The following is a 15,085-nucleotide window of genomic DNA, read 5'->3' on the forward strand; positions in this document are numbered from 1 at the left end:
CTGTAGCACGAAACGACAATGATTTAAAAATAAGAACCATTTTCTACCATGTTGGAAGGCTATGACTGACACAAGCCCGTTGTGTCATTGGCCAATTACTACTTGATATTATTTAATTTTAGAGGGATTATATTACGTTACAATCATAATCATATTATAAAGAGATTCTTCCTTTTAAATTAAATATTTCAAATCAATAATCGATAATTAGATGATTCCCAGATCGGGTGGAGCATTGTCAAGAGACGTCACTTAATAACCCTTTCTTACAGATAGAAATCTGTTGTTGACAGAATAATCCTTTCTCTCAATATTAAAAATTCATATTCAATTACGTGTTTCATAAACACAAGAATCTCATGATCGTATTCATAATATTCATTGTTAAGGCAAGAAACGATTCACTATTCTAGATTTTCTAGAGCACGCCTTATATTGATTTAAGTTCACCTAAATCTATCATCGCATGGTAAACATAGGCATATATCTCATATATAAAATTAAATAAACAAGTAAATATAAAGTGCAATAAAGTAAATGTGTTTGGTTATGGCCCCATCCTATGTGATCTTTATCAAGCTCATGATAAAGATCAAGGTCAATCTAATATGGTTATGGAAATAAATACAACTACTTATTACATAAGTCTTCTTCTTTGTTTAGACTTCTTGTATGCCTCGTCTTCTTCTTTGTATCACCTCCATTGGATAGCCTTCTTGAGTCTTCAATTACATTACATGATTGAAAGTAAAACTAATCTAATGAACTTACAAGAATAACTCGAGTTACATTCAGGATTTATGATTACAAAGATTGACGACATGCAAGTCGTATTTAAAACCAAAACCAAAACCATTACACTAAGGTCAAAAGGCCATAACCATCCACCATGCTCATACAACACATAAAAGCATGTTAAAACACATAAAAGCATGTTAAAACACATAATCTGATCTTAACATATCATATTATCCATGATCTATTCATAAAAAGAAAATATGACAAAAATCAGAAAAATCAGATTCAAATCAGAAAAACAAGAATCACTGTTTACAAGCAGTAAACGACGTCCAACGCCTTACAGACGAGTCGTTGATAGCTTTAGCTATCAGTTTTGTTCAGACGCTCGTTTACCTATGGCATAGGGTATTCGTTTGTGTAAATCGGACACCAGACCCAGATTTCAGCAAATCTGTAGCAGCCAATTCAGAATCCGTATCTAATATGATTCTCATAATTAGAACAAATATAAATCATGTATATATCAGTATATATACAGATTACATAATCATCTTATGATTATACAACTCACATGAATATATATATATATTTAAAACCATACATATATAAGCATATTATATCAACATCAAATCATGGCGAATCACGTACATGCTCATATATCGAAAACAGTTAAACACATAAACGAATTAAAAAAAATTCGAAAGTAGCTCTGATGCCATTGAAGGGTTTTTCGCACATAAACGCAGCGAAAATGTAAATTTAATCTTAAAAAAACGAAACCCTCCGCAGGATCCATGCGAAAAATAATATTTAAATCGTAGTTCAGTCTGTTTACCTTAAAAAGCTTTACGTTAATGGAAAGATGGAGGTCTTTAATAGCGATCCAAGAACGATGAATGGAGATCCTTAGCAGCTGCTCCTCAAGTGTGAAGCACTCCACCGGTATCCACCAAGAAAACGATATAATGAAGGAGGAGGAGATGGAGAGAATTAGGGTTTTGTAAATCTTTTGGTTGCGGCAAAAATAGGGTTTATAATAGTATATTTATGGGCAAAATTTTCAGCTGAAAATTTTCCCATAAAATATTATTATTATTAACCCTTTATTATTCTCACTAATAATTAAAACACCTTTTAATTATTAATCCTTTTTCTAAACTCTTTAGAAATAATTCTCTCACTTGATATAATTTTTAAAAATTAAATTCTTAATTAATAATATTAAGAACCTTTTCTTAATTAATTTATAATCAATTAAATCTCATTTAATCAATTATTAAATTTTCCAATTAATTATTTATTTCATAAATAAATAATTATCAGCCATTATTAATTAATTCCTCCACCATTAAATCATTCTCTTTTATGGTGTGACAAGTTCAATATTAAGCCGGTAGTAGAAATAAATAATAATAAAACTATTTTATCATTATTTATATAAATTCTCTTATTAATTAAATATGATTAATTAATTAATCATATTTATTCTACATCGTGAGGGATACTTCTCAGCATATCGCGACTATCCGGATAATATGAATTCACTGCTTAGAATACCAATAACCTATTCAGTGAGTAGTTACCGTACAATTAATTCCTTCTACCATGCAATGTCACGATTAAATACAAGGCATGGAACTTGTGTCAAGCCTATCTTATTTAATCACTTGCTTTCTCATTCACTATGCTTAGTTCTATTTAATGTAAATTAGAAACTCCTTTCTAATTTCATTCACTCTGGCCAGAGATTCCTGAACTAGCATAAGTGGATCAGCATTGAACATTCTCTTCCTTCACTGGAAGGGGTAGATCCTTTATTGATCATACACTATCTTCATGTATAAATTACTATACCCAGTAGAGCCCTTATAATTGTCCCTTGAGACTAAGAACTAAACCAAAGCATAGTTCAGTGTACACAAGATGACTATGATGACCTCAAGTCTAAGGATACTTGTACAACTATCACTATGTGAACAACTGCTGACACGTGAGTGAACTCCATCAGTTGTTCAGTTGTGTGAGTCATGTTCAGTGAACTTATTTTATAATAAGCACCTACATACTAGCTATAGTGTCACCACACAAATGTCTATGAGAACAGACATCCTTCATAATGAAGCAAGCATAGTATGTACCGATCTTTGCGGATTATTAATTACTAGTTAGTAATCCTACGACTAGGAACTATTTAAGTTTAGAGTTATCATCTTTTAGGTCTCATTATTATGATCTCATCACAATCCATAAAAAGCTTTACTCTAAACTGTGGTATATCTTATTTAAACATTTAAATAGATAGAGCCCGCAATAAAAACAAAATAAGTCTTTTATTGATATCAATGAAATCAAAATAGATTACATAAAAGTTATTCCTAAATCCTCATACATGATTGGACTTACGACATATCTCTTTCAAAATACCCTTATCAGCTTTTCTGTCAAATTTTCCAAGCATTTCAGGATGTGTTCTCAGTACAAAGCATTTACATCCAAAAATGTGATGCTTCAAGCTTGGATTCTTTTCCTTGATCATTTGATAAGGAGTTAGTCCATGTCTGTTAATAAGAGTCAAATTTTGAGTATAACTGGAAGTGTTAATAGCTTCAGTCTAAAAGTAGGTTGGTAGATTTGCTTCCACAATTATTTTTCGTTCACCTTTAATTAATGTCTTGTTTTTCCTTTCCACAACTCCATTTTGATGAGGTGTGCCAGGAGCTAAGAATTGTGGAGAGATTCCTTTGTACCTGCATAACTCATCCATCTTGCAGTTCTTGAATTTTATGCCATTATCACTCCTGAGTATTTGCACTTTATACTTGGAGCCATTCTTAATTAGTCTTAGATGAACCAAAAGAACTTTTGGAGTTTCATATTTCCTGTGCAAGAAAATACCCATTCAAAATCTGGTGTACTCATCAACAACAATTAAGGTGTACCTTTTCTTGTTAATTGATATGACATTAACAGGGCCAAAAAGTTCTGGATATAACATTTGATATGGCTTTTTGATGGATAATTCTAACTTGCTCTTGAAAGAGGTTCTTCTTTGCTTCGCTTGTTGACATGCATCACACAAACCATCAGGGGAGTAGTACATATTTGGTAGACTTCTAACCAAATCTTTCTTCACCAATTCATTTAGATTGTTGAAATTGAGATGAGAAAGCTTCTTGTGCCAATTCCAACTTTCATCTACTGATGCTTTGCTTATCAAACAAGTCTCCGGTCCATCAGTATTTGCATAAAGTTTGGCTTCATAGATGTTTCCATGTCTGTATACCTTGAAAACAACTTCCATTGTAACTTTATGAACTACTTCACAGTGAGTGTCATAAGATACAACATAGTATCCTTTGCTAGTAATTTGATTGACGCTCAACAAATTATGCTTCAATCCTTCTACCAAAGCTAAATCTTAAATGGTGACATTTCCAATGATTATGTTTCCATATCCAGGGGAGGATCTAGTAAGGGCCACAGGGGGACACGTGTCCCCCCTAAAATAAAATTTTACCTTTTTTACCATTAATTTTTTGAAAATATATGAAAGTGCACCCCTAAAATTCAAAATTATAAGGGTGTATTCACAAAACATGATAGGTTCCTCCCAAAATATAACTCCTGGATCCACCCCTGGCCATATCCCAGTGTATTTTCCTACATTGCCATCACCATAAGAAACCATTGGGCCAGCCTTCTCCTCATATTCTGACAGCAGAGATTTATTTCCAGTCATATGTGCAGAACAACCACTGTCCAGTACTAGCACACTCTTTTTATTTCCCTCCAATCAGAAATATGGAAATTAATTAGGATTTTTAAGAACCCATACTTGTTGGGTCCTTTTTGACATCTTATGTTTATTTGCAGTAGAAGACAACCTGACAGAATTTGTACCATCAGGATTTAGGCCATCATGATTTTGTCCATCAGGATTTGATCCTCAGGATTTGTCTTGTCAATTTTAATTCTATAAGATGCATGATCATTCAGTTTGGCAGTTTTAGTAGAAATAGCAATTTTATTGAACTTGGGTAAAGGATCATAATTATTGTGATATAGACTATGACATTCCTTACAAGTATAAATAGAATCTCAAATACTACCATAGTGTAAACAAGGGTTCTGTGAATTATAAAATACTGATCTATTACTAATATCAGATTCAGGAATAACAAAAGCTTTCTTTTTATTCTCCTTGCAATCAATAGCAATATGATTAGTATTTCCACAATTAAAACAAGCTTTCCTAGGAGCATCAGGAATGTATTTGTTATTGTTTGCTTTATTTATCCCCTGTTTTCCATTTCTACCACTTTTCACACTAGTTTTGTGAGGCCTAGCAGTTACTTCACAAATTTTATTTTCTAGTTGACTTTTAGAGAGAAGACCTATATTTTTTATTTTTACCATACTTTTCCTTGTCTCTAAATTCAATTTTCTTTTTATCAGGAACTCTATAGGTAGATCCTACTTCATTGGCTGACTTCACTCCACTTTCATCAATATTGAAAAACTTAACTAGTGTTACGCTAGCAATCTTCTTATTGATATTATTATCACTGTATTTATTTTAACCTAAACACTTTCTCCAGTTTTTGTCATTTATAAAGCTGTGAACCTTTCTTCCTAAGTCATCCATGTATTAAACACTTCTTTTTCCTTTTCTAGTACTTCCTCTAGCATGGCATATTTGATGTGCATCAGAGCTTCATTATGTTCAGCCTTTTACATGATTTTTCATTTCATGCATACATATTGTTAGGTACTTAATACAACTATAGAGGGGGTGACTACAGTTTATGTAGATAAATCAAAATAATCACTCAACATGATAAATAATTTTCTATTGATTGAAAAAAAACTGATTATAAACTAATCTCTCAAAGAATGAACAGATATCCTTAAGAGCTCCTAGGTTACACAAAAGATATATCAATACGCGACACTTAAAGTGTTAACCTAATATGTGCTTATATACTGCATAACCATAATACCAAATAAGGAATCCTATTATATTACAATAAGGAATCATAAAACATATCCTTAACTTGATTGATACTAGAAGTAAAGTCCTTCACTGACTTGTATTCTACAAACCTTTTCCATCTTTGATATCTCCTAACTTTCAGCTGAAGTGACTAAATACTGATATTAATTGTTGATCAGCAAATGCTGATGACATATGTTAATAACGTCACCTTCTGCTAAACTCTGATATCAAATGCTGATATGAACTCTAATAGTTTATAAACTGATATCATCAATTTCTTCTAACAATCTCCCCCAACTTCAGCATTATGAAATATGGACAAGTTCTTAATTGATGATGTCAAAATCATCTAAATGCAGAAATACAATCAAATAATCTATCTTACAGTTAGTGCTTCCAAACTTTATCTTCAGTCGTGAATTCTAAGAAATCTTGCAGCTTCATTAAAGAATTGTCTAAGCATATTCTCTTTAGCTTGCTTCAAATACATAGTCAACCTTTGTTTGAGATCATTTGAAGATTCATCAATCTGATAAATAGCAGTCTTTCAATCAAAAATTGTACTTCTACTCGGATGTAAATCATTCAATGCAATTGATCCATAATCTTTAGCATTAGGGCTAAAGGAAATTAGCTTTGATCAGAATTGTTCCACTGATTTTTCTGCTCCCTTGGGCATGTCAACAATTGAATCATTCTTCAGTATGTATTTGGGAATAAACTTAGATTTGTCCATACCTTTCTTGCTTCTCATGAAGTAGGCCTTTCAGAAATTTAGACCATCTTTCAGTAATCTCATTATTTACAGTGATCATGCAGACTAGGTATTCAAGTTCTCTCCATGGTTTGTTCAACATTTGTTCTTGTAAAAATATTAGCATTCTTCCATTATCAAGAAAGTATACCATTTTCTCTTTAGGCTTGTCACCATCAAAATTATCAAGAAGAATCTGAACACACTTGATCTTCTGTAAATCTTGAAGTTTTACATTTTCACCAATGTTAGTTAGTGAGTCTGGACCTTTGATCTTCAAAGCATCCCCTTTATAAAATCAAGCTTTCCTATAACCAAGACCTCCTTTCTGACCAGGCTCTCTATCTTGAGATCCTAAACTGTAGATATCCTTGATTATTCCAGTATCTCTATCAGGAATTGGTGACTTATTTTTTCACATAAGTTTCTTCTTTAGTTCAAAATCTGATGCCAACTCATTTATAGGTTCAGGATTAATATATATGTTTACATAATCATACCATCTTTTATCCATCCCAACAGCTTTGTACATGATGTACCCAGTGTCTTTATTTACCTTAAATTCAGGCTTGGGTGGCTTAGGTATCATTTTGAACCTTGGTCTGTAATTTCTTGATTTTCTTACAGCATGAGTTTTCTCAGTATCTGTCTTGACAATAGCATCAGTTTTTATGCCTTGAATTGTTTTATCAACAACTTGAGTAGTATCAGAGGTTGTGACCATTTTAACTTGAGCAGTGTCAGATGTTATTTTTGCATCATCAGCAGCTTTTACATGAACATCTTCAACATGAGCTTTGTCAGGGGTTGAAATATCAGAATCAGACTTTGAATCTTCCAGTGCAAGCTTTGATGATTCTCCAACCTTTTATTTTCCCTTATACCTCCTATCAGCTTTTAAAATAGCTTGAGACCTTAGAGGCCTTTTAGCTTCAGCTTGGCTGATTTCTTTGATAACTACTCCTTTGGTTGGCCTTTGTCCAGGAATATCAACATATAATGAGATTATTTCATCAGTTACTGGTCTCAAGGATTTTAATTCTTCTTCCATGATCCTTAGTTGTTCCATATCAACTCCAGAATTTTCTCTTTCAAATGATCTTATACTCATCTCAGAATCAAATGCTTGAATATTTAGGTCCTTGTAGAATATAGTTTTTTTCCTTCCTCTGAACTTCAATTTTTGTAAAAATTGACTTGCTTCAGAACCAGCTTCTATCTCCAGAATACCTTGGTCTTCATCAGCATTTGTGACTATCAAAGTTTGCTTTGTAATCACAGTCAGCTTTTGTTGTCTTCCACCACTCTTCCCTCTTTCTCCACCTTTTCTAGAATTGCTACCGGTGGTTTTAGATGTACCACTAGTACCAAATAGCTCTCCACCTTATCTCTTCAAAACCAATTATTTCTTACTACCTCCTTTACCATCAGCACTAGTGTTAGGTCACACTTTCACTGTAGAGGGGGTGAATACAGTGTTTATTACAATCAAATCAAACTTCAAGAACTTATGTAACAGAAAACAAACTTTATTTAAACAATAAACTCTGTTACAATCTGGAACTGTTATCTCTCAGTGATGAACAAAATATCACGAGAGCTGCTAGAGTTATATTAAATAATATTCTCGATAATGATAACACTTTTTAGTGTAAACCCTATGTCTGTGTTTATATACTACACAGTTACAAGATATTCGCTAATTGATATGGAATATAATTCTGCTTCCTAAAATATATCAATCAGATATCTTCTATTCCAAGTATTCCATTCTTCACGGAATTCCTTCTTCATGCATATCTCTTCTTATGTTTATCTTGATCTTCTTAACTTTAATCAGCTACTGTCCTTATCTGATCGTCCTTCAGCACTTAAGTTCTGATATCTATCTCCTGATAACATAAGTACTGATATCCCTTAAGTTCTGACTTCCAGTATAAGTACTGATCAGTTAAGTACTGATTTGTTCTGTTCAAATAAGATCTGAAATCTAAACATAAAACATATTAGCCATGACATTATCAAATATATCTAACAATCTCCCCCAACTTGTAAATTAACAAAATATACAAGTTTAACAGATATTTGATGATGTCAAAAACATTAAGTACAAATGCATGAGAAATAGACAAGATAACTACAACTTACAGTCCTTAAAGTTTTTACCAATTCAACTTCTGATAACAACTTCAATCTGTATAAATATCAGAATTTAAGCAGTTGTAGATCTTCGACTTGGCTTCATCATTTTCTGATCTCTCTGATGTCAGGAGTTGTTCTGAGATAATTCTTCAACAAACATTTCTCAGCATATCTGAGTTCATCAATCATTCTCCGTTTGACATCTTTAAGCTCTGCAGTATCTTCACCAGTTTGAAATATTGCAGCTCTGAGATCATTAATCTTTGCTTTTCTCAACTCCCGATCTAGTCTTATGACATAAGCTTTATTAGACTCTAGATTGAATTCAAGCCCCTTAATACCAAGATATGTTCTAATCTGTGCAGTATTAGGCTTCATATCAACAATATCACCATTGTGATTTCTGTACTTTGGAACATATCTGCTGTCAGACTTAACAGAATAAAGTCTTTTCTGTCTCTGAATCTGTTCCTTTAAGTAGTTTGCAGCAGTCTCTGTTATTCTGTCATCCACTTGAAGTAAGAACAATACATGCTCCAATTCTTCAAAATACTTCAACGGAATGGCATTTTGTCTTATATGATAAACCCTACCATCTGTCATGAAATACAACATGATGTATTCTTTCAAGTAGGTATGGTAAACCATCTGTACAGATTCTAGTTGATTCAATCTCTCAGGAGTTGCTCCAATACCTGGTTCACTCAAGGAAGTTGGATCATCGGTAGTGTTGTGTACTCTTCTTTCATCAGCACTTCCCAATCCAGTTTTATCTCTAGCTTCCTTTCCAGTAACTACTCTTGCTTCAAAACCACTTGAAGTAGTCTTCAAAGATTGAGTCTGTTTTGCTTTAGTGAATCCTGGTAGGAGTGTTTTAGATTTATTTTCTGATATCAAGTTAACTTGAGCACTGTCAGAGGTTACTTGCTTCTTCTGAATATCAGAACTTACAATTTCTTGACTCTGAACAACTTGAGCCATGTCAGAGGTTGTTTTAAGAACTTTTCTTGAAGTCAGAGCAAGATTATCTTTTCCATCAGTAATTTCTTCTTCCTCAGGAGGTACATAAGGCTTGATAGGTTCACCAACCTTTTCTTTACCTTTGGATCTTGGATCTATCTGTGGTTGTGATCTAGCCAAAGTTTCTTCAGTATGTATCCTTTCTTTGATCACAATGCCTTTAGGTTTTGGAAGTAACTTTTTACCAGAAGCTTCAGATTTAGATGTGACTTTCTCTGATTTAAGTCTGGCTTCTTCTTCCTTTAAACTTTCCAAGTCCATCCCTGGATTTTCTTGAAGAAATAACTGTCTTGACATTTCCTCATCAAGATCTAGAAGTTCATCAGAACTTATCCTTTTACCAGCAGCAGAACTTATTCTTTTCCCAGTATCAGAACTTGTTCTGTGACTAGCTTGTCTTGATGTAAACCTTCTACCTTGACTATGACCACTACCCATTCCAGAGTTTCCTTGGTCATCTTTTCCATCATCCTTTCCTTGCAGTGACTTGTTGGTTTTGCATTTGGACTTAATTACCTTCTCCCCCTTTTTGGCATCAGCAGGTAATAAAAGAGAGATAAGTAGTTCCACTGAGGTCTGGATTTCAGTAAGTTGCGATTGCTGAGAAGCTTGATTTGTCAGAATTTGATCAATCTGAGCTTGTTGCTTCTCTTGAGTTTTCTCAATATAAGCAACCCTGTCAATGGTAGGTTGGAAGAACTTTTTCTTATCAAGTTTCCAAACTTGTTCCTGTTTAATAAAGTTCTCCTGAATCTTGTGTAGCTCTGCATGAGTGTTGGAATGAAGACCTTGTAGATGTTTAGTACTCAATGCAGTGACTCTAAGCTGAATTTTAAAATCATCAGAATGTAACATTTCATTAGCTTTAGTCAAGTGCTCAGCAAGATGTAAAGCATTTGGAACACATGAAACTGAGTTCCATTCCTTAGTCCACTCCTGACCTGCAGGAGTTTCACTCCAAGGTACTGGTGTATCCCTGATAACAAACTCCTTTAGCAGTTCAGACTTAGGAAGAGTCAGTGGAGGAGTATGTCCTGAAGGACCTGCTGCATCAGCATCTACAGTTGTAGCAGCTTCACCAGTATCTCCAACATTTGCAGCATCAGAACTTAAAGAATCAGTATCTTCTGATAAGACAACTGTATGAGTAGCAATGGAGGCTTCAACATCCTCTAATTGCTGATCTGATACTAAGTTCTGATCAACAGCCATATCCTGATGCTCACCTAAAATCTGATCATCATCTTGATGCAGAGAAGGTGTTAGTGATAACTCAGGAGTTTGAACAGCATCAGTAACAGGTGTTGTGGAAGGATTATTTGCTGTTGGAGCTTCTAAGAAAAGTATTTCAGGCACAACCAAGTTCTGAATATCAATTTCAGCACTTGTGCCTGGATCAACAAGAGATATAGAAGGTGAATTAGCCTTGTCAGATACAGGTTCCTGAGATGGAGTTGATGGAGAAGAAGTGACTGGAGCAAATTCCTTGTCTTGTGAGATCAGAGATTCCTGATCCCCTTCCTTAGCTGCTTCCTCCTCATCATCTGAAACTGGCCTCTGTGCCCTCTGTTTCTTGTACTTTCTTGTTGATTTGGATTCCTTGGGAGTTGCAGGAACCGTCATACGTCGAAGCCTCTTGAGAAGCCTAGAACCCCCAATTGCAGAATCCTTCTGAGAAGTTGCCTTCTCAGCTTCATCAGTCATAGGAAGAATCACCCACTTGGAAGATAATACTGGGAGTTCCTCGTTTACCACCATCATCATAAACTCCAGTCCTCCAGAACCGCAGAACTTGTTGACTGGAAAATAATTCAGGCTGAGTTAAGGTGTACCCAACCTCACTATGTGCAAGAAGATCTTGCACAAAATGCAATTCAGATGGAGCTTCAGCATGATCAAGAATTGCAGCATAGTTGTTTGGAACAAACTTTGCTCCATCAATGATTAAATCCTTTGGTGCCATGTGAAAAAATATTGAAATTCAAGTATGCCTGTTAGGTGTTTGAGATAATGTCTGTATGAAAAACCAACGTGAGAAAGAATGAGAAAGACAGTAAAAGTAAGAAGAGAGATAAAGTATAAAGAAAATAAAAGATTAAGGAAATCTTCTCTCTGTTGTTCTTATACTCTGAAAAAAAATGTTACCGTTGGACACCTGTCAGACATGCAGTAATAACGGATAGTTACTGGGCTCGAGAAAACAGGAATGATTACTTACCCAGTTGCCTTGTTTCAAGGAAAAACCATTTCAGTTATCAAGAGACACAGTTTTAATTCAAAATTAAAACCGTTAGCACTGATTGAATTATTTTTCACTGCAACATTAATATTCTGAAAATGAATCATGTTAAAAATGACCTAGATAATTTCGATGAATAAGTGATGACAAAGAATCAGAACTTAAATAAAGACAAAATTTAAATGGTCATCAGAATATCAAGCAGGATTTAACAACACAGATAAAATAACTCAGAGACAAAATCTTGAAGTAAAAACAGTTTTCATTAATATATCAAGTCAATACATATATGAAATAGAAATTACATCAATACAAGATTTTCCCTAAGCTTCTAATCCTAACGTCAACAGCTTTAGTCCTAGCTAAGAAGCCTGACAAAGCTGAGGATGAAGAAGAACAGGAAGAAGACGAGATTAAGTCATCCTCCTCTTCCTATCTTCGACAAACAAGATAGCGAGTCGAATGATTCGCTCTTGCTGACGGATAGCTTCCCGCCTTTCCTCCTCCAGGCGCTCCAGATGGCGATGATAATCCATCTCGAAGAATAGAAGGTGAGCCAGCACCTCCTGTGGGACAGAGTCCCAGATCTCCTCAGGAATGGCTGTTATATGCCACTCCTGCTGCCACTCGGCACAACTGAGCTCCATTGTGAAGGTTTGTGTGTTCAAAAACATGTTGTTTCGAACCATTGTGTTTTTGACAGAAGAAGGAGGATAAGTGTGTGAGAAGAATGTGATGGAAAGACTGATGTGAAGTGGTTGCATATATAGGCAAGAGAATGCCAAGAGACACAAAGATATTGAATGCAGACAGGTAGAATTAATTCTACCTCGTCTCCCTAAACCTTGAAAAAGAATAACAGTCATTGGAAAAGGAATGGGCACATTTAACAAGAGTGAACTGTTCAAGGACGAGTGCCATTATGTTTTAACCATAGACTATTAATCTTCCACTTCAACATTTCGAAATTAATCTGAGACTGTTACCAAATTTTACTCATAAATAAGTCAAGTAAAGGGTTAGACTGAAAAATCAGAACTTAGACCTATACCAGAACTTAACAGTCATCAGAACATAATGTCTTAACTCGAACAAGGAATATCTATCTTAGTAAATACTCATACAAGTTCTTAGTTATGAACGTCAGAACTTAATCATCAGAACGTGTAACTAGAACTTGTCCTCAGAATTTGTGCAGAAGTGACACAATGACTGTTTATCTAAAATAACATAGACCACCACAGAAATTTCATCATTCATATGGAGTGATGTGTGTGTGCATTAAGCTAAATAACAGACAAAGAGTAAAGTCTGATCTACTTCAGTACATCTTAGAAATAAGTCATAATTAAAATTTTGCTAAAGAACTGTCATTATCCTGAAACCTACTGATAAATGAGTTCATGCATGAGTCCACCTCAACTGTTTTTGTGCTTATTTTATGCATCTTTTGAAATTCTATTTTACAGAGGCTTCTCAGTGTAAGTGAGTCACGACTGTTTATTAGAATTTATGCTAGTATCAGAGTATTTCTCCAGTAATCATAGAGTGTGAACAGTCACCAAGAAAAATATTTTGCTTTTCTAATGCATATTTACTTAATACCAGCAATGCACTTGGGTCGTCCCATTCACATTTTTACTCTAGATCTCAAAGGAGTACCTGATATTATTCTTTGATTCTTTTCTTTTTCTTTTGATAAGTGAGGTTTATCAGCACTTAGTACATTCAGCAGTTTTACTAGAATCAGAACTTAAACAGATGAGTAGCATTATTCTAATTTGGGACTTAGTAATAAGATATACAAAGTAAACTTAACTAAGCTCAGTTATCAGAATTTGCTTGTGTCATAAGATTTCCACAGAAATAATTACTTCTTTCATGGGATCATTTGTTTATTGAAGACTAGTAGGTCAGTATCTAGCACAGTTATCCTCATAGGATAGAATAGTTACTGAAACAGACATATCACTTATCAGAGTTTAGAAACATATATCAGACAACAGTCAGTACTTAAAGACATTTATCAATTAATGCATAGAATATACAAAGAGATTAATTCTGTAAATACTGATCATAAAGTCTGATAACATAGAACAAGTTTAAGCAGATTTAGAGAAAGAACCTGAAATCATTCCAAGTTCATTTACCAATTTTGAAAAGGTAGCTTCACACAGTGGTTTTGTGAAGATATCTGCTACTTGTTGATCTGTGGGAACAAAATGCAATTCCACTGTACCTTCATCCACATGTTCCCTGATGAAATGGTACCTGATGCTGATGTGCTTTGTCATAGAGTGTTGAACTGGATTACCTGTCATAGCAATAGCACTTTGATTATCACAGTAAATAGGGATTTTGAAATACGTTAACCCATAATCTAGTAACTGATTCTTCATCCAGAGAATCTGTGCACAGCAGCTTCCTGCAGCAATATACTCTGCTTCTGCAGTTGATGTGGAAATTGACTTTTGTTTCTTGCTATACCAAGAAACCAACCTGCCTCCAAGAAATTGGCAGCTACCACTTGTGCTTTTCCTGTCAATTTTGCAACCTGCAAAATCTGCATCTGAGTAACCTATTAATTTAAAATCTGATTCTCTAGGATACCATAATCCTAGATCAGCTGTTCCTTTAAGATACTTAAAGATTCTTTTTACAGCTGTTAAGTGAGGTTCTCTTGGATCTGCTTGAAATCTTGCACAAAGACAGGTAGCAAACATGATATCTGGTCTACTAGCAGTTAGATAGAGAAGTGAGCCAATCATACCTCTGTAATCAGTAATATCTACTGAATTACCAGTATCCTTATCCAGTTTTGTTGCAGTGGCCATGGGAGTGGATGCACTTGAACAGTCTTGCATTCCAAATTTCTTCAGCAAGTTTCTGGTGTACTTAGATTGACAAATAAAAGTTCCTTCTTCACTCTGCTTGACTTGAAGGCCCAGAAAATAACTAAGTTCTCCCATCATACTCATCTGATATCTTGACTGCATTAGGTTGGCAAACTTTTTGCAAAGTTTATCATTTGAAGACCCAAAAATAATATCATCAACATAAATCTGGATCAGAAGTAAGTCCTTGCCATGGTTGAGATAGAACAATGTTTTGTCAATAGTTCCTCTGTTGAATCCACTTTCCAGAAGAAACTGAGCTAAAGTCTCATACCATGCTCTAGGAGCTTGCTTAAGTC

Source organism: Apium graveolens, chromosome 2 (assembly GCF_009905375.1).
Source record: "Apium graveolens cultivar Ventura chromosome 2, ASM990537v1, whole genome shotgun sequence".
In the NCBI taxonomy this organism is placed as follows: Eukaryota; Viridiplantae; Streptophyta; class Magnoliopsida; order Apiales; family Apiaceae; genus Apium; species Apium graveolens.